General features: G+C 41.7%; 1 protein-coding gene across 1 annotated transcript in view; it reads right to left on the reverse strand.

Annotated features, from left to right (window-relative positions):
• The window catches only part of kcnn1a (potassium intermediate/small conductance calcium-activated channel, subfamily N, member 1a), a 114,859-nt gene that overhangs the window by 27,666 nt on the left and 65,602 nt on the right, over positions 1-21,591 (reverse strand). The gene's annotated exons all lie outside the window — the stretch shown is intronic.

The following is a 21,591-nucleotide window of genomic DNA, read 5'->3' on the forward strand; positions in this document are numbered from 1 at the left end:
TGGAAAAAGTACAAGACGGCAATATATGGCGAGCCGACAGCGCCAACAAAAAAAAAAAAGAGAGAATCGATAGTGTTTAGGGCTCTCAATATACTGTGTTGGGTTTGGAGTAGCATGGACAAGAGCTGGCACCACTTTGGACTGAGTCTAGAGGAAGTCACAGCAACAAACCTTAGAATACGAATATAAACCAAAACATACAACGATCTTGAACTCGATGTCGTATTCGTGACAAAGTGCACGACCGCGCTACAGTTATCCAGCAACACCGAGCCGTCAGAGTGATGTTCAAATATCAATGAGAGGACATTTCGGTTCCGTATTCAAAGGCTTCTCACACTGGCTAAAGCTAGAACCTTGTTTAAAGCCACAATGTGGAATATTTCAGGTTAAATGTTATGCTATTAAACTGCTGTGTAGCTCAAAACATAAACAAAGCACCGACAGTGATGTTTTGACTGTATTATCAAAGCATTTGGGACATAAATCACAAAAAAAGCCGTTAGCTCTGAGCATCTTCTTACGAATGTGTACTTCTGTTAGCCAACGTCGTCCTGGACCCGCTTGAATCGAGCCTTCCATCCCCATTCAAATGAACGATGAAGCCAGGCCCTATATTAAAGAATGGCGCGGGATAAACATGTCTGTCTCATGCCATTTTTGTTTTTAAGATCATTTCTGTGGTTTTAGTGGAAACTGTATGTGTATCAGACAGTGTTCATTTTGACAAGTTTAGTTTTAGTCTTTGTCTTTTGACGAAAATGTAATTCGATTTTAGTCTAGTTTTAGTCAAAAAAATATCTTCAATTTTAGTCTAGTTTTAGTCGACTAAAATTGCAAGTACAGTGGGGGAAAAAAGTATTTGGTCAGTTTCACATAGACATTCTATTGGATTTTGGCCAAATACTTTTTTTCCCCACTGTCAATTTAGTCGACTAAATTTAAGACGAATTTAGTCGACTTTGCATTGATAATATTGATTATAATCATATTTAATCTTGTTCCTCTGCTTCATGGAGCTGCTCCACATGAACAAAGCTCAGAGCTGATCCTTTGGCAGTGAATTTACCTGATCTGAGGCTCTTTCAGACGGTCAATAGAAGTTTGGATGATTTTAGTCTCTCCTTTTCATTTTTATTTAGTCTTATTTTGGTCGACTAAAATATCTGGACATTTTAGTCACAGTTTTAGTCTCATGAAAAACTTTTAATTTAGTTTTAGTCCAATTTTAGTCGGCAAAAATATCACTTTGACTAAAATTAAGACGAAATATTTTAGTCGACGAAATTAACACTGGTATCAGACCAAAGTTAACTGATTATGATGGAGGATTTAGCTCAAAGGGCCTGTACAATCAGTAATGATTTCTAACGATGCTTGGACCTCCCCAAAATGTGGTCGATGGTTTGACAAACAACCGAAAACATCTGGATTGCTCATAATTTGGGATGTTCCGTGGCTAAATGCTAACAGCTACAGAACAAATACAATAACGGTCCACAAACGTTTCGGATAGAACGCTGCTTCTCCTTTTTATTTCTATGCTTTTAATCCTCGTGTTTGGCTTCCTGCTGCTGGTGATGTCCCGCACCCAGCAAAGTTACGAGTCCACAGTAAAAAAAGTCTGTATTTGTATCTGTTTATAGGGTGAAATGTTACGCTGTGTGGCTTTAAACGTTCCCTATCTTGACCTCTGCCTCAGAAACACCCTCTCCCTTACTTCAATGAAATGCAACCCTACACCAGCAGTGGGAGGGGGGGGTACGCGGGGACAGCAAAGCCCTGATCCCGGCTCCTCCTCTGGGTCCGTGCGAATGATCACAAAGGCGCAAAGTGATAATGAGCTGAGTTGAAACATAAACACGCCATAAACACGCCATTGCCGTCAGTGCAACCACGGCGTTCTTCTCAAAGACCCAAACATTCACTAATTACCTGCATTAAAGACGCGCGCTCACAGGGCCGACTCTTGTACAGTGAGGACAAAACTCATTTCAATTTGTTATGTATAATAAATCCTCATCAAAAATAACCCCGGAGCTGGTTTTGTTTCATTCTTTTTCAGTGATCCAGCGTATCCAGTCTGTCTGTTCAAAACACCAGCCCACACTGTCAACGTCGAACCTGTTCTAATCCTGTCTGTGGTCAGATTCTTTCTACCAGGGAAAGAATTGCGTCCTCTGCTGGCGTTTTTGCAAAACTACACTTGACAACATCTTGCGACCTAGGGGTATTTTCTATGCGTATACACTAATATAAGTCAATATATGTAGCAAAAAGAGCGAGAGACATGGCTGGTCAGGATTTCAAATGGGCCTGAAGCGCTCTCTGCAGACAGTACATTGGAAAACAATGAAGACAAGCTTTACCGTCAGCTAACAGCGTGCTCATAAATCTACGGCGCCGTAGCTGCTCAGAACGATGGATCGGTGATGGATTTGAGGCTTTAAGAATGTGGAGGACAGTTTTGTGTTCAATGTCTGACAAAACAAGACCCAGGAAATGCAGATCGGAGCGCTCTAGCACTAGAAGAAGAAACAACCAAAATGAAGAGGATGAACCTGAAACTTTGTGAATAAAACTCCAGGTAGATTTCAGTGTTAATTTCGTCGACTAAAATATTTAGTCTTAATTTTAGTCAGAGATATTTTTGACGACCAAAATTGGACTAAAACTAAATTAAAAGTTTTTCATGAGACTAAAACTATGACTGAAATGTCCAGATATTTTAGTCGACTAAAATAAGACTAAATGAAAATGAAAAGCAGAGACTAAAATCATCCAAACTTCTATTGACCGTCTGAAAGAGCCTCAGATCATGTGAATTCTCTGCCAAAGGATCAGCTCTGAGCTTTGTTCATGTGGAGCAGCTCCATGAAGCAGAGGAACAAGATTAAATAGGATTATAATGGACATTATAAATGCAAAGTCAACTAAATTAGTCTTAATTTTGGTCGACTAAATTGACATGCAATTTTCGTAGACTAAAACTAGACTAAAATTGAAAAGTTTTTTTTGACTAAATCTCGACTAAAATTAAATTAAATTTTAGTCAAAAGACTAAGACTAAAACTAAACTAAAATATGTTGTCAAAATTAACACTGGTAGCCTTTTGACGATGTAAAGATATTATAAATGTAATTAAAAGCTCAAAAAGTCAATTTTGCATGATACTGCATATTTTCATTAGGTTATACTACACAAATATCATGATGCTTTAGTAGTAAAGATTTTTTGGCCACAGGAAAGAATAACTATCTTGATTAGTTTTCGCTCGATTGATTTCCACACTTACAAAGTCCAAACTAGCAAAACTCAGATCCATGACTTCCGAAACTCACGTCATTTTAAAAGCCAAGCTGCAGAACATTCCAGGATTTATGTTTCAACAGCACAAGAGCAATTCTTATTCTAGTACTTTATTCAGTTTAATGTGTGAAATGTTTGAAGAGTTCAGAACTTATACACTGTGAACAGCGACAGTCGAGCCTCTCCTGTGAGCGTCACTGTCTTCATCTGGGCCTGTTAAGTGGAGGACAGTAAATATAATGTGTCTCCCTCCTCTGGCTGGGGTCCAACACTGCGCTCGTATCCGCACGGAGCGCTCGACGGCACAAAGTCATTCCCACAACTTGTAAGTTATAAGGACGCCGTCCAGTCCATTAAAACGATGTTACTGGCGAATTAGCGATGTTACGATGCGCTGATTGCAACCATTAAAATTGCCATTTCTTTTGTGATTAATTGTGTAAACCACTCAATTTCTATGGGTTCCTCTCTGCAAAGACCAGATCACACACGCTGTATTTCCATGGTTTACATCAGGGGCAGGCAAGTTTTCTTAACGGAGGGCCAATTTTACTCATTGTAAAAAGACAGAGGGCCGAAGCTGCGAGTTTTATGCCAAAGTAAAGCACTAAACTGGAAAAATGACCTTCTTAAAGGAGATAAATGACTTAAAATTGCTTGAATAAAGATTCTTTATGTTGAATTTGAGTCTGTTTGGACTAATCTAAGATAAAGATACAAATGCTAATGTCAATGGAACAAGCATTAAACCCACTTTGAAATCAGACAAATGGACTTTTACTTTTAAAAAGATTTGTTTTTCACTTGAAATTATACAATATAATCTGAGTTGAGAGAATAATGACTTGTTCCATTGGCGATAAGATGTTTCATCTGATCTAAGACCAGACCAAATCTACTCCAACTGTAGATTGAATCTCGTAATTCAAGTAGGTTTCTGTCATTTCTTCCTTAAAATTATGAATTATTTTTCTAGTGCACTTTCTACAAATGCCAGAGTTGTGCATAATATGAGCTCATTGGGTGTATTGACAGTATTTCTCCCATTTAACCCTAAAAATGTTAAAGTACTTTCTGATTTGTGTCATTATGTTTCTCAAAATCACCTTGAGGGCCAGAGGTTCTGTGCTGGAGGGCGTTGCCTACCCCTGGTTTACATCATGGCTATTCCAAATACGTGGCACTAGCACTTTTTTTGCCCAAATGCTAACAGTGCTGGCTTTCATTTGTATTGCACTGTACAAGCTTGACAAGCTCGAGAAGCTTCTCAAAGTGCTCCGCTGTCATTATTCATACACTCAGCGGCGGAACCATAAACCATAGCGGCCACAGCTGCTCTGGAAAGACCGACGGAAAGGAAAGCCCCTGCAAACCACCATCAATACACGCTTTCGCACCAAACCGTTCATAGGGACCGTCCCCCTCTGTGACAGAACCTGCCGCTGCTGTTGGCAAAACAAAACGCGTCCAGGTCGCACTTTTCATCATGGAACATTCATGACCTGGTGAGAAATACTGCGCGTGATGATCGTCTTTGGGAGTTTACAGAAAGACCAGGATTCAACCGAGAGATTTCCCGCTTCTGTCCATGACGCACAAAGCGAAGAGGAGCTCCACCCACAAAGGAAGACAAAGCATCGTGAGTCGAACGGCTGAATAGTGCTTTTTTTCAGTGCAAAAAGTGAATATCAAGCATTGGCTTAAATGACTTGAATTGAGGAAATGCATCCTGTTTTTGTCGGTTTTCACTCATTTAGACACTTTTCCTGATCGGACCTAGTTTACTTTGCTCGTTTGAGGACATTTCAGACCAGTTCTAAGGTAAATCTCGCTTGAAATAAGAAAGTAAAATTGCCCATGAGATAAGACCAATTTTCTTACCCCATTGGCAAAGAAAATGACCTGAAATAAGGACGAAATGTATCGAAACGAGTCAGAAACATCTCAGAACAAGTGAAATAATCTCGGACAAATGCCCAAGAACTACTTAACTAGTCAAAACAACTAAAATTTGGATTATTGTGCTCAAATTGAGATGTTTACACTGACCGCCTGGACCCCCAAATTGATGTGATGTTAAGTAATATTAAATCCTATCATTTTTCCTAAAGTTTGTCCCTTTGCTGATGTCAGACAATCATCAGAATCTCCGGTGCCAAAACTTTGACTAATGAGAGGAGCTTTCCTGGGAGCTTGATCGTTATTTGTGAAAGTTTGACTAGAAGTAGCTTTCTGGTACATCAGGAGGGGAATGTACTTGATTGTTTACATCCAAATTTCACTGTCTCTCTCTTCGCTCTACAATTTTACAGACTTTAAGAACAAAATATTGATTTGCCATATGCAGTGACATTAATGTGCTTTACGTAACCACATCGCCACAGTGTTCCTGGTCCATCTCAAACGTTTGTCCAAGAAGCATTCATGACAGTGACGCTTAAAGGGATATTTCAGGATTTTTGACATAGGGCCTCATTTTTCCTAGTTATCCAGGGTGTTGCTGGTACCTGGAGATATTTTTTTTTGTAATTCATGCAGTTCTTATGTTTGAAGAGTTTCGTGGCGCTAGGCTAATGCAAGGCTAGCGCATTTCTATGGTATCAGCTAGCCTGCATTAAAAACAGTCTGACCCGCTCCACAGAGCACCTGAGGCAAATCACTTATAACACCAGACTAACCATATAAATGTCTGTGTCCATAGAATAATTTTAACCATTTTGCATTTAACCCCTTAACTCCCACCTGAACCAAGCACATTTTCTCCTGTTTGGCTTTACCCCAATCCAAAAGCTTCTGGAAAAAAGGTGTGAAAATAGTGACAAAACTGAGACGAAAACAATTATGAAAATGTGACAAAAAAGTGAGAAAAGTTTGACAAAAAAGTGACGAAAAATTGATGAAAAAGTGGCAAAAATGTCACAAAAATGACAAAAGAAATGACAAAAAATGACAAAAAAGTGACAAAAAAATTACAAAAAAGTGACCAAAAAATTACAAAAATGTGACCAAAATGTGATAAAAAATTGACCAAAAAATTACAAAAATTAGACGAAAAAATGACAAAAAAATGACAAAAATGTGATAGAAAATTTACAAAAAGTTGACGAAAAAATTACAAAAATGTGACAAAAAATGAGTTGAATACCCAACAAAAAATGATGGAAAAAAAAAATCTGAGGAAAAAGATCCTCTCCGTTCAGGCAGGAGTTAAGAGGTTATAATACCTTATATTTGAGCAGCATCTGCTTCGTGGTTGTATAAGCTGCGCAGCGGCGGAGTGATCTGCTAGAAAATAGTCCCTCAAAATGCGATCATTCATGTGATGCAAGGTCAGTTATATTCCAAAAAATATTCTATGGACACAGACATTTATATGGTTAGTCTGGTGTTATAAGTGATTTGCCTCAGGTGCTCTGTGGAGCGGGTCACACTGTTTTTAATGCAGGCTAGCTGATACCATAGAAATGTGCTAGCCTTGCATTAACCTAGCGCCACGAAACTCTTCAAATATAAGAACTGCATAAATTACAAAAAAAATACCTCCTGGTACCAGCAACACTCTGGATAACTAGGAAATGAGGCCCTATGCCAAAAATCCAGAAATATCCCTTTAAGTCATCGACTGGACTGAGTTCTGCGAATTGAAGCGACAAACTTCCTCAACTCAACCAACCTCAGTCCAGTCGGCGATTGAAGCTTCACTACGTTTCCCGCTAAACACTCTCAGCGGTTCCAAAGCGGTTCTGGATCTGAAACAAAGCCGACATCGCTCCCGGGTGGGTGAGGTGTCTCGACACAACGAGGATTTGGAAAGGCCAAACGTCCGCCTTCACCACCTGAGCCAATGTGACACAACACTCAACTATTTTACATGATCTTGTAGGCGATAAGGCTCCATGAAGCCTCTATAAAAAGACCTTTATCTCCCCGTCCCTGTTGTCTCGTGCTATCTCGCCAATACAAGAAACAAGAGAAAACGTTACAGAAATAGCCTCGCCGCGGCTCTGCGCTAATGAATTTCCGGCGGGGCGTAGCTGTCAGTTGTAAATACGGCGGCGCGTAAAAAGAAGCGCTGACCCGCGTTTCTCAGCGAGCGAGGAGGATCAAACGAAGCACGAGACGGTTTACGGGGCGGAAGCATAACAAGACACTTCCCACAATCCTCAGCGCTTCAAAGGCATCACTTAGGGAGACGGGCAGGTGGGGCAGGAGACTAAAATTAGTTTGATTTGAAGTAGAAGAAACAACAGCAGCGAGACGTGGCCAATTATGAAGCGCTGTGAGGCACGCGCGGGTGTAGATCGGAAAGTATCGTTTTTACCGTCAAGACTGGGGGTTTCATCGTGGGCTAATTGCTTTTTTCGTCCTTAAATCGTTGTTAGCCGATCACGCTAAACAATATGCCTAAAATGTCACATCAACATGGTCAAAACACGCTTCAGTTGCTGATCTACTGTACGATAGGCAAAGTCGCTAACAATCTGCACAAACTGCTAATGAATTTGATCAAATGGATCAGCGCAGAGTGAAATTCAGGCGAGCTGATGCGTACCGACGACCAAAGATGTTGTTAGCATTTGGCCTCTCCCAGTATATTCCTATAGCTCCAAATGGGAAGAAGATAGAAGCGACCACGCTCTTCCACGGGCACAAAGACCAGACAGGTCAACTCGTCTAAACTCAGGTAAGAACATATCGTAAATTCTCTAATCCTGGCCTGTATCCCATTAGCGGCCGGGTCTCTATCAGAGGCTCGAGGCTGGCGGAGGCAAATTAAGGCCGGTCTCTAAAACAGGCCGGGGCTTTTATTAGAAACTATAGCAGTAGAAATATTCCCCATGTTAGGAATTTGTCTTGTACTAGTGTAAATGAAAACTCACGTGCAGGAAGTAAACAAACGGGAACCCGGGCCGATGGGGACGCTGCGGAGGAGCTGATCCGAGCGTAACTTTGACACAGATTTAGCCACTTTTCAAACCTCCTGTGACGATATTTGGAAACAGGGCAAACAACAAATGTTGTGTGACCCTCTAGGGTTTTAATAAAGTCACCATCGCGTCTTCAAAGCACGTCCAGCTGCTCCGTGTGCAGGTCAGTCCCACGGCTCAAAATAACTCCTCCCATCAGCGCGAGCGTCTCGTCATCTCTCGGGTCAGTCTCATGATCGATCACAAACACAAACGCTCCGTCTAAACTCGCCTTTACACAAGATAACAACAAATAATCTGGTCTGCGGTAAAAACGAAACAGAAACCTGCAGTGACATTGATGTCAAAGCTCCGCTAACAGCAACGAAACACTTCCTGTTGTCCCGAAAAAATAAAAGGCGTCAATGTTCCAGCCGCTGGGAGAGGGTTTGAAATGTTAATTAATAAATTAACGTAATATTTTAGGTGCAAATGGACACAAATCTCGTTTTTCTTCATTTTCCTGGTCGTCCGTTTTGCTCAAATAGAAATAAAGGCCTGTCTCTAATTGTGTCCTGGTTCCAATAGATGCCCTTGAGTAAATAAAGGCCCGGGCCTATATTAGAGCATTTACGGTATCACAGAATGGAAAAAACGTGGCCTGTTCCTTTAAATGGCCTACTACTTGAGACTACAGAGAAGAGGGGACATTCAAAATGTATTTTCAAAAAGTAAAATGAGCTCAATGCCAGAAAGTAGCTTTGTATTGATGGTTGTTGGGGACATTTGCACTGGACATGAGGAAAAAAATAATAATTCTGTATTTTGGTGGGTTTCAGATTGAGTACATACAGTTGGCCTGATGGTCAAAAGATGGACTATCATCAGCACCCGCTGCCTCTTCAATACCAGACAGTTCTAGCCATTAAACAAGGTGGTATTGCTTAATCAAAACAGCAACAAGGTTTATGCATTTGAGAAAGTATTGGTCATTGAATCGAAAGGATTTTATTCTAGGGTGACCTGGTTGGGGCAGCACCCGTGAGTTGAGGAAAAGGAAAATATATGCATTTTGAGAGCCCAATCTAATTGTATTACATCCGCCAGTGATGAACGATTGAAGCCATTAGAACCTTAATTTGTAAATTCATTTAATGGCTTTTAATGTCCAGCGGAAACACTGTTACTGCTTTAGTCATGAAATAAATGCTGCGTTCCAGGCAACTGGTAACTAGTAAGTTTCCGAGTATTTTATTCTTCTGAAACCATTCTGAAGTGGATTTGCTTTTGCGCTCTGGGCCATTGTCTTGGACAGATGGCCTCAAGCTTTTCTGCGAAATATCTTGATAAACTTGTGAATTCATTTTTTCATTGATGATAGCAAGTAGTCCAGGCCCTGAGGCAGCAGAAATGTCTCTGGTAATAAATAATAACATGTAAACTCGGAGATGATCCAAGTGGTCCAAGTTTGGATACGAAAATAAGATGACAGTGGCGGCCCCCAGTGGAGAAGTGTCGCTAATGATAAAACTTTAACAAAACCACTGCATCAGAGATAAGAAGTTTTTTGATCACAGCCTTTAATAGAACATATTTAGCATGTTTTAAATCATATCTAGTGTGGAGAAACATTCATACAACGTTAGCATCTTATTAGCTAACCGCTGTAGCGATTGGGTAGTGATTGATGGGCCAAACCTCGTTCCGCAGCACAGTACCTTTCGCCTCCATCGTGGGCTCCAGCTCTACAGACTGTGGTTGTGGTGAGGACAAAGTTCAAGCGCTAGGTGTTGTTTTACTTGACAGAGGGAGTAACTAACTGCCAGGGTTTGTATCTAGTGGCTCGTTGTTGACATACACGAGAGCCGAGCGGTAACTCAAGCCCGATAATCCGCAGCAGAGGCCGAGCGGCGCGCGGGGGGAGAAAGTCGGTTAAACTCTCTGAGAACTGCAGTTTTCGTCAAAGCGCAGGAAAACGAGAGCACTTTGATTTCAGGGGGAAAGTATGGGCGGACTGGGGCTACGATTACCCGCTACGATCAGAGGCAAAAAGGAACCCACTTCAGAGTCAGTCACTGATGCTGGATTTAGCTGGGATTATTTGGCAACCCACCAATGCCAAAGAGCAATCACAAGCTCCATTGACAATTTTTCTTTACCTTAAGCTCTTAGCCTTAACTAATCTTGGTTTTACCCAAATCTAAAAGCTTTTCAGAGCTCACTGCCTATAGACCAGTGCAAAGCCTCATTTGAAAGCTAAGACCTACAAAACTGATAGTAACTTTTGTGCTTTGTCACTGCGTTTTTGTCACATTTTTGTCACATTTTGTCATGTTTTCATAGTTAATCTGATTCAGATTTTTCATATTTACATTATACTTTTAGTTTGCAGTGAGGTTTTTCCACCGCCTGTTGTGTAAAACTGACTTTTTAGAGCTTTTAAACATGTTACAAAAACTGTCATCAAAATCTCACCTGGAGTTGTGCTTTGACCCACTCGCGCATCTTTCAGTACTCAGTGGATCATCTCCAGTGGATTTTCTTAGCATCACAGCGGCAACTCTTGATACATAATACCTCCAAGACTTACAAGTTACTATGGTTCTTCATCTTTACATGATATAATTTTGTTTCTTCAAACTTGAAAAAGCTGTATGACTTTGACACTACCAAACAAACGTGCAGCTGAAGTGGTTCGGTGAGTGTAGCACGTGAGGCTGCTCTCTCTGGTGAAACGCACCTGTTGAGCATCGATGCTGACTGACTGGTTTGCTTCACACAGCCTCTCCCTTTGAGAGAACGTGCACATTGAGTGTTCGTGCCGACGGAGAGGTTCCTGAAGGGGCCTTACACGACAGGTGAAGGTGCTGATACAGAGTGGCAGTTCGATGCCACTGAGTGAGAATAAACACATCAGCGAGGGTGAATCCCAGAGCACATGGCTAACTAAGTCCATGCAACCAATCCCTATGCAGCACAATTGCCACATAATTCTACTGTAAAGAATAAATACAGACATCAAGAGGTAAGCGTGTGTCCTATATCGGTTATTTTGTCATTTTAAAGCAGTACTAAGTAACTCTTCCCCCTAGAGGCCATAAGTGCAACTGCAGGTGTAGTAGCAAGTTACAATTTTTTAACTTATTAATTGTCTTGTAGAGTAAATACTACACTGACAGGAAAGGTGAAGGGAGAGAGGGTTACTGTGCATCCAATTATACAATGGAAATATTTGTTTTCACTCACACTTGGCTGTAAATACTGTTTAAAGTGACGTTAGCCCGCAGTTAGCTTTGCCCGTTAGCATGTTAGCTTCTTCTTCGTGATTCCATTAGTGTGTATTGCTTTCTCCGCACCGGGGGCAGTCAAGTTGCAAACATGTTTTTTTGGCCAGAGACACCAGGGGGAGATGAAAGACCCTCCAATCATCCCATAAACACTTGTATTACCCCCACAGGGACTACGGAAAGGATTTATTAAGGTAAACACGTTACTTAGTACTGCTTTAAAGCCTCCACAGGGTGTTTCATTTTTTTTTTTTATATCATGGCGGCGCGTAAACAAGCAGCAACTTGCTCTCTCTTGGTACAGCTGCGTTTTTTTTGCCTTTTTTCGCAAACTGCATTTGTGGTTTCTGTGTTCGACACTGTTTCGCTGGACTCTTTTGTACGTCTTTACTGTAGTTTTGTGCTTTTTTTTTACTGCAGAGTCCATAAAGGTCCTGAAGAAAGCCGCTTTTAAAAGTAAACAAACAGCTAGCTTATGAGCTAAAGACATCTGAGACCTACAAATGCCTTCTTCTGAAACACTGAAGAGGCACCAGGAGCTCCCACACCTGCAGCACAGTGGAGGCGTCACTACAGGAAAAAAAGGAAGGGACGAAAGAGGAGAAGATGGTGAAAGACTGTTGTGGAGCGGAGGGAGCTGCGGAGGAGGACGAGGAAGGAGCTGACCAGTGCAGGACACCACGCTCAGAGGAGGATCAGAGGAGCACTGAAGGCAGCCAGCCAGGTTTCCTCCAGGTGCTACGGCTTCCCCGACCTCCAAAAACACGCTGGTCAGGTTGATCCACAGTGGCCGCGCGTAATTTAATATTTTAATAATAATACAGCACGACTTACTAGCTTACTCACTTAGCATTAGCCGCGCACAGTAAACAGCTTTGCCTCCCTTTGGTCCTGCTGTTTCATTTCAACCTTTTCAGCGCGAGATTTTAGAAAATATTCCATCATTCCGCTGCGTGAACGCTGATCTGAGGAACCACAACACCGGAACACCAGCCTCCACCCGCCTCCACTCTCGGTTGGACGTTCGCTGCTCGTAAAAAGGGGGTAAACCCGAGGGCCCAGGCGAGGGGAGATGGGGAGCACATGCACGGTTAGATGGTATTGGAAGTCTCCTCAGCAGACGCAGGCAGGGGGAGGGCAGGGGAGGAAGGGAGAGGCTTAGGCGAGGCTTAGTCGAGGTAGGTTAGCTGTGAAGATTGGATGTACTGAAAGACATGAGCGGGCTCCAGTGACCGGCGCTAAACCCACACACTGTAACATTAGCATTTCTCCAGGCCGCGTTCTCTCCTTCCGCCGGGTGGTTCTCCTTCTTCTAATGGCCCGGGATTCAAAACGCATCTTCTTTTTGACAATGTACTTAAATTACAATCGCTTTCGCTCACTTTAGGCCTCTCTGTGCCAGTGTTTATTCCGTCGACTACAATATTTAGTCTTCATTTTAGTCAAAGTGATATTTTTGACGACTAAAATTGGACTAAAACTAAATGAAAAGTTTCTCATGAGACTAAAACTATGACTAAAAGTCCCTGATATTTTAAAATAAGACTAAATAAAAATGAAAAGGAGAGACTACAATCATCCAAACATCTGCACTACAAAAAGTAAATATCAAGCATTGGCTTAAATGACTTGAATTGAGGAAATGTATCTTGTTTTGAGCGGTTTTCATTCATTTAGACACTTTTCCTGATCGGACCAAGTTTACTTTGCTGGTTTGAGGACATTTCAGACCAGTTCTAGGGTAAATCTCGCTTGAAATAAGAAAGTAAAGTTGCCAGTGAGACAAGACCAATTTTCTTTCCCCATTGGCAAAGAAAATGACCTGAAATAAGGACGAAATGTATCGAAACGAGTCAGAAACATCTCAGAACAAGTGAAATCATCTAGGACAAATGCCCAAGAACTTCTTAACTAGTCAAAACAACTAACATTTGGATTATTGTGCTCAAATTGAGATGTTTATACTGATCTAGTTCAATACTTTTTGCAGTGTATTGACCGTCTGAAAGAGCCTCAGATCATTTAAATTCACAGCCAAATGAGCAGCTCTGAGCTTTGTTCATGTGGAGCAGCTCCATGAAGTTGAGGACCTTGATTAAATATGATTATAATGAATACTATAAATGCAAAGTCTACAAAATTTGTCTTAAATTTAGTCGACTAAATTGACATGCAATTTTCGTCGACTAAAACTAGACTAAAACTGCCAAAAAATTTAGACTAAATCTCGACTCAAATTAAATTGCATTTTAGTCAAAAGACTAAGACTAAAACTAAAATAAAATGTGTCAAAATTAACACTGCTCTGTGCTGCCGATTAATGTGATCTGTACGAGCAAACCGAACTGGAAAACCAAGTACAAGTACAAATGTAATTGCAAACATGTTGAAAACGGAACAAAACAAAAAGAAAAAGCAACAAAAGCGCGACTTGGATGTGAAACGCCACACAGTCAATAAAACCGAAGTATAAAAGCCTCGATCTCGTCTCTTCCTTCAAACATCGTTCTGTTTCCGACATATTTGGGCGTAGCGCGTGGCCTCTTCATTCCCGGACACATCTTTGAGGAGAGGCTAACGAGGTTTAAGACGAACCGAACCATCCCATGGGGAGCGCTCGGGGGAGGCAGACACTGTCCCCGCGGCTCAGTCAGGAAGGTGACTTCAAGGAGCCGCCCCGATCTGGGACAGCGCTCCCATTAAGCACTGTGTATGTACATAAGGGAAGATTAGTCATTATTTAAAACGTCCTTCATAAATAGATGCAGCGAATCTAGTTTAGGGAAGGGGGGGGGAAAAGGCATTAACCTAAAAAGCAGGGGCCGCTGGGGAAGGGACAAATCCAGATTTCACAGAACAATGTTATCATTTTGTGGGGAGGTCACTGGATTATACAAATACAACTGTCTTTATGGAGATATGAGGCTTAAACACATTCTTTTGGTGCCTGAGATTTGACATTTTACGTTTCATACATTGAAAGAACTGTAGAGTGGCTCTAAAACACTCAGTCTACTAAGGGTTTGACCTGGAGCTCCCCCCGCAGGCAGCAGTGGGAATGACCTTGTGAAAATATATTTTCTCTTTAACCCAAGACCGTTGTTGGTCACGAATATAGATACAGACGGCATCTCTGGAATCGCCCATATATGGTCATGTTTGAAAACAGTTAAGGGGGAAAACAATTTTGAAAAAATGTAAATTTTCTCTAATTATTCAAAAACTACTGTAACAAATGCTGAAATATGAATATAGTTTCTACTAAATAATGATGCAAAGACATGGAGAAGAGCAAAGTGGTTCAACAGCCCATAAATACATGAATAACGGAGAATGCTAACTGGATGCTACATGTTAGCATCGGGCTAATGCTAACGGTTAGCTAGCGCTTGCTACAACTGCTGTTTTTTCACTTCTACTGAACAATCTGCTGTGAGAAAATATCCATATGGGCCCGATTTACACTTGACTTTATTTGTATGTGATAAATAAGTTCATATTCCACCAGAAAATGGCTAAAAAGAGTGAATTGTGTTTCTCTAAAGATTCTATTTTCCCCCTCGGCGAAGCCACGCCCCCTTCTATGACGAGATGCCGTCTGTATCTATTGGGAAATGACGCGTATTAACCCAGGAAGTACAGAACTCCAACAGGAGAAAAGTCAATTTTCAACAACAACTATTTCTTGAACAACACTTTGAAAGCCGTTCATGTCCAATAACTAGTTTTCTTTACCCAACACCAAGTATCACATGTGTCACCGCGGTCTTGTGTTGCTCAAATTGCTCAAATACTATTTCCGATCTTCCAGTTTTATCGTACAAACTGCGAACACCATCAAGTGCGTCAGGTAAACAGGCCTCTACCTTTTGCTAACTATGGGAAGCGACATTTTCAGACCTCTGACACCCAGACTCTTTCCCTCCATTACGAACACCTGACCTAACCTCGCGATGGCCCTTTTGTTCAGGACTGTGTATGCCGGTCTCCTCCTCCACTGACCTATACCATTAGACATTTTACAATAATAGCAGCGAGTGAGTGGGTAGGAAAACATCAGGAAAGCATTAGTGAAAGCCTTGATGCTCCTCTTTGTTGAACAGACTAACTCATGCTCAGACTGTTGCTATCGAAAAGGCATATGCAACAAAACTATGTGCCATGACTTCATCTCAGTGGTTCCCAACCTTTTTCTCTCAGTAACCGCCATTTTTCAACCTGACAAACTGTTGCACCGTATGATTTTGAAGGTCAGTAAAGACACTGTGGTGCAGATGGTCAATATACCGAAAAAACATCATAGTCTGGACCTGAGAATGATCTGGGAACACCGTCTGAAGTTTCGGAGACTGAATTATCTAACATGGGCCTGTAGATATTCTCGGTCACTGCATCCAACAGATCAGTTTGTGGATGCAAAACAACTTTCTCCAACTAAACAGACTCAGACAAAACTGAGATCATTGTTTTTGTGTTATCAGTCACCTTGAGTCTCTCTCTCTAAAACCAAAAAATCAGGTTTGAAATCTAGGAGTGATCATGGACTCAGACCTGAACTCAAACAGCCACATCAAAGCAATAACATCAGCAGCTTTTTACCATCTGAAAAACATTGCTAAGATCAGAGGAATAGTGTCAAAACCAGACTTAGAGAGACTTATCCATGCATTTGTCTCCAGCAGGTTAGACTACTGTAACGGCCTACTCACTGGCCTCTCTAAACGAGCTATCAGAGCTACAGAACATCCAGAACGCTGCTGCTCGAGTCCTGACAAGAACCAGGAAATACGACCATATTAGTCCAGTGCTCCGGTCTCTGCACTGGCTTCCTGTCACTCAGAGAATAGACTTTAAAACAGCTCTGCTTGTTACAAGTCCTTTCATGGTTTAGCACCAAAGTCCATCTCTGTATGTTAGAGCCGTATGAACCATCTCGGGCCCTGAGAACTTCAGGGAGGGGCCTCCTGGTGGTTCCCAGAGTCAGGACTAAACACGGTGAGGCTGCGTTTCAGTTTCATGCAGCTAAAATCTGGAACAGTTCTATTTACCGATGCATATGACTGAAAGTATTTTATCTGCACTCTTTTACTGTAATTAACTATTTGCTTTCTTGTATTTATGCAACTGTGAAGCCCTTTGAATTGCCTTGTGTATGAATTGTGCTCTACAAATAAACTTGCCTTGCCTTGCCTAATACTGGCGTTCGCAAAGTCCTGATATATCGGCCGGCTGATATATATCGGGCCGATATTTGGGTATTTTCAATATTGGCTATCGGTCGATATCTCCGGAACCAAAAGCAATAGAGACTTCTTTTTTGCAGTGGGATGAGATCAGTCAACACTTTAAAACAACTTCCTCAGCCTCAGGGGCGGAGAAACATTGTGGTGAAAGACAAATGGAGCTTCCTGTGACTTGGAAATTATCTTCCTGTGAAGTACCTACTAAACATGAATGTCCAATAATATATCAGGCCCTGAAACAGCACCCCCTGCTGTCACAGTTCAACACTGACATGTTGAGAAGCATCATACACAGGATTTTTAAATATTAAAAATCATTATTATAAAAATTACAACGGTGCTTAACGGCATCAGCTTTAAAAATCATTAGATATAATTCTACATCTTTCTATGACGGAAACCTTTACTATTATAATAAATGTTTAACTATGGCTATTTGAGAGAATTAAATAAAAAACATAAAATTAAATCACTGAAAATAAATATTGGTATCGGACCCCAAATATCCATATTGGTCAGACCCTAACTTTTAGTGGTGTGTAAAGTAAAATGTCTCAGATTCAAACCTTTTACTGAAAAAACATAATTCAAATTAACTTGTGAGTAATATTGATATACAAAGTACTTCCAGCTAAGTCCTTGCGTAGATGAAGAAGAAGAAGAAGTCCTTGCGTACCCCCTGGGGTCCCCGTACCCTTGATGGAAACACTGATCTACAACATAATATCTTGCGTAAAGTGTAAATTACACCAAACCACCATGTAAAGAACTAAAAACTACAGTATTGTACCCAGTTTTAGAGGTTTTTACTCATTGATTTCAGCGCAAAAGCGAATCCCATTTTACTGTGGGGTCCCTATAGTTGTTTGCATCTATATTTTGGAGGTTTTGCGACCCTAAGTTAAAAAGCCAGGACTACAAAATGTCGGAAGAGCTATTCGCTAATCAACAGAAGCGGTCAGTGAAGAAAATTCCCCACGAGTCGTTTCATGCCAAAGTCGAACTAGCGACTAGCATTAGCAAATCCAGCACGTTCTACCGAAATGCAACGAAATCGGAAAGTTCCAAAACTGCGAGACCCTGCAGTGAGCGAACGGGAAAAACCACGTGAGGGGAACCTAAAGCTCGAGAGAAAAGCGCTGCTGCTACTTCTGCTACGACAGTGCCAGAGTCGCATGCCATCCAAACGAACCAACGGAGTCAATGGTGTGCCGTGCTACTACCCAGACCACAGCTCTCAAACGGCAGCAGTGGCGCCAGCTCGGTGCAAAAAAAACAAAAATCAATAAATAAAACAAAATAAATGGAATTGGATTTTAAGAGGACTATATAGATTTGGTATTGTTGGAGGTTGTCCACAGCTAAAGAACGAGGACTCACATGGTATCCCTATGGAGCAGCATAGTGGGGAAATAGAAAGTACAACAGAACATTATAGAATCACACGCACACACGCTCACGCTCACGCACCCACGTAAGGCTTTGAACAGGTCCAAGGCATGCGCATGTGTGTCTGTCCAGTGAAGTGCGTGACCTTTGGATGGACAGTGACAGTGACCACGAGAAAATCCGACAAGCCTGAGCTAGAACGGCGGCCTTTACACAAGCAGAAGAAAAAAACTTTGTGGCTATTTTGGACGATGCTAACATTCGTCCCGTCAGCCTAAAACATGCACAACGGGCCAATCGTCCAGCTACTCCTGACCGAGATAGTAGCTCAGATCTAGAAGAAGGGTTAGGATGGATCTTTGAGACGTTCAGAAGCATTGACATTTGAGAGGAGGCTGAAATATTAGCTGCTAACTCCCCAAACTTTAAATTACCTAAACATTTGCGATTTACGATTTTAAGGCGAGACACTGCAGGTGAATAGGGGAAAAATGTATATTTACAGATATCTATTTGAAACTTTTGCTGTAGATTACTGGCATAAATGTAAGAAACAAAAGAGAAACATAAGAACATAAGAAACATTGCAAGTTTTCTGTCATTTTATCTTTTCATATAAGAAAAAGGTGCTTTATGCCTAAAAATGCCCTAAATTTCCCAACTTTTCGGCGACGAAATCTGAATAATGTATAGAGCTACATTCAAATTTATGGTTTCATTTCATTGATGAATGAGTTACCAAGACTTTTTCAGAGGGGATTTAGGATATCTTGTTTAGTTTTAAAATAAGCTGTTTTTTAGTGGAAAAATCTGTAAAAATTCAATTCTCGCCTTATTTTTTGACATTCAAAACTCAATAAATGGGGCTTAGGGATTAAATAATAAAAAATCTTCCAAATATTGTTCAGTCCAAGGCGGGAAAATGTGAAGTCTTTAGGTCCGACTGACGTGGACATAGTGTCGCCACAATGACAGAAAAATGTGTTTTGAGAAAAAGGCCCTTGAAATGGTGTTCTCCCATATAAGTCTATGGGGGAACATTGAATCAGCGCAATATTTAAACATGTTATTGTGAAGATTAGGCATATTTTCTGTTTCCGGGTGAAAGCTTATATGTTCAGAGACCAATTTGGCCCAAAACCTGAAAACTGAAAAAATTGAGTTTTGCCTGTAGTGTCTCCCCTTAATTTTAATTTATGTCCCTGATGGATGGGTCAAATGAAAAAGTAATACAGAAAAGCCTGAGGTCAGTTTTTGAGTAGTGTTTCTACATTTCTATAAAGGCTCCCAAAGTAAAAAGTCAATTTGTCCGTGAGTTTTGTCAATTTGAAAAAGGCTAGAAACATACACTCCAGGACAGCAGGTGGCGCTGTGAAGATGTACTGCCAAATGCCACTGGCTCACAACAAAGAAGAAAGTTTGTCCCCGTCTTGTCGCCGTACAGCGCGGGGGGGGGGAATTCGGTTGCACATTTCGTGTTTTAGAATCTGCAAAGCTAGATTCCAAACCCTTTTTCTACAGAATATACTTCAGTTATTTCATTTGCTAAACTGCTTTACTACTGTAAACAATCATATATTAAGCAGGTGTTGCGACTATTTGACTTGCATTATCCCATCCAGGGCTGTTTCTAACTTTTTGGGGGGCCTGGGCAAGAGATTTTTTTTGGTGGCCCCTATTTTCCCAGCAGTCATAATAAGAAAAAAAATAACTTTGATGAAGTTAAAAGAGGGCAAAAATAAATGGATCCACTTGTGTAAAGGCATAGAGCTTAAAATGTCTAGACATATTCCCGAGTATTGTATTATTTTTTTTGGCTCGTGGTGATGTTGTGTTGTAGTAATGTTTGGAATGTTACAGGGTTCAGGGGAATCGTGCAAGAAGGGCCGGGGGTTAGTGACGGTTAACCAGGAAGTGGGAAGAACAAGGGAGTCGGGGTCAAAGCAGGCAACGAAAGTGGGCTGCAAAGTGGGCTGCAAGGACCTTGTTAGGAGTCTGAGCTAAATTTAGCCACTTAGCATTAGCAGCGCAACGCCCGACTGGCTTCAACAGCCCCCCCCCCCCCCTTTCTTTCCCCTGTCTTAAAGTCCCTATCCGCTCGACATCAAAGCTAGCGTTAGCAGCTCATTTCCCTATGCAAATGCTAAATGAGTGCCGGGGCGGGTGTGCGGTTTCGTTTCTTAACAGTGAGGATCGTAGCTGGTCCCCCCTTGAGATCAGTGATTTGGGGGGGATTGAGGGAGGAGGGGTGGGGGGGGGGGGTCCTGAGGGGGGTGGAGGGGCTTGATACATATTACCAAAACAAACCATTCAGCAAACAAACAATTAGACACGAATGAATTATGGAGCAGCTGTGGAGGAGCGGAAAACCGACGAGCGAGGGCTGTGACAGAGGGAGCCGACGACGTGGGGCTCACGGGTGTCGGGGTGCGAACGGACTGTGTGTGTGTAAAGGTGGACGGAGGGCGCGGACTTATGATCGCTAATGAAATAAATCAAGGCGGAGAGGCTCTATGCCCAAGTACTACCAATACTAGCACGCTGAAGTCACTACTCTGGTTCCTGTCCCGTTTCTAGCTTAAAAGAAGCACTATTGAAAGATTACGGAGCAGGTAGTTTCTAGTGGATGATTAGTGATATGTTGTAAATGCTATGTAGGATATAAGTACTTCATGAATAGGACGTTTCCAGTATGTTCAGGTTTCTTTGGCCATGTATTACTAAGCTACACTGCGTGACCAAAAAAACCGTGTCCCTTCCCTAGATGTATCACCCTAACTGTTCTGATCGGGGGCTGCTGCAGCTGGACAGGTCTAGGTTCAGCGACACTGATCAGCTGACGACCTGAACATCCCGAACGACCAGCTTGTTCCATTAATGGATTTCTTCTTCCCTGATGGCGCGGGTATATTCCAGGAGAACAATGCCAGGATTCATCGGGCTCACTTTGTGAACTGGCCACAGAGTCCAGATCTTGATCCCACCAAGAATCTTTGGGATGTGCTGAAGGGTTCACATTCTCCCATCATCAATACAAGATCTTGGTGAAAACAATGAACCCATCACTGGCTCTTTTGACATTGCAGAAGCTTATTTTTTATTTTGTATTCATCTCAAGTTAATGTGCCACTAGATCCTTCTCGTCCACAGTGTAATCTTTCCATATTTACTCTCCTGAATGGATGCATCCAGTAGACACCGTGATCGCAAACCTGCCGTCATGTTGGTGGGCGAGCACTTAACCCATCGTCCCCCCGTGTCGTAGCAGCACTAAAACCAGCGCAGTGACCTGATGACGCTCATGTTTCACTTTTATTCCTGCGTCGCTAAAAGCACCATAAAAAAGAACATGGTAATATTACTACAGGAGCCCGTTTGGCCCAAAGGTCACCGACTGACTCCTTGGTAAGAGCCTTGTCTTTAAATTTTATCTTTGTACATTCGTGATTTGACAC

The sequence above is a fragment of the Gobius niger genome (genome assembly GCF_951799975.1).
Source record: "Gobius niger genome assembly, chromosome: 13".
NCBI lineage: Eukaryota > Metazoa > Chordata > Actinopteri > Gobiiformes > Gobiidae > Gobius > Gobius niger.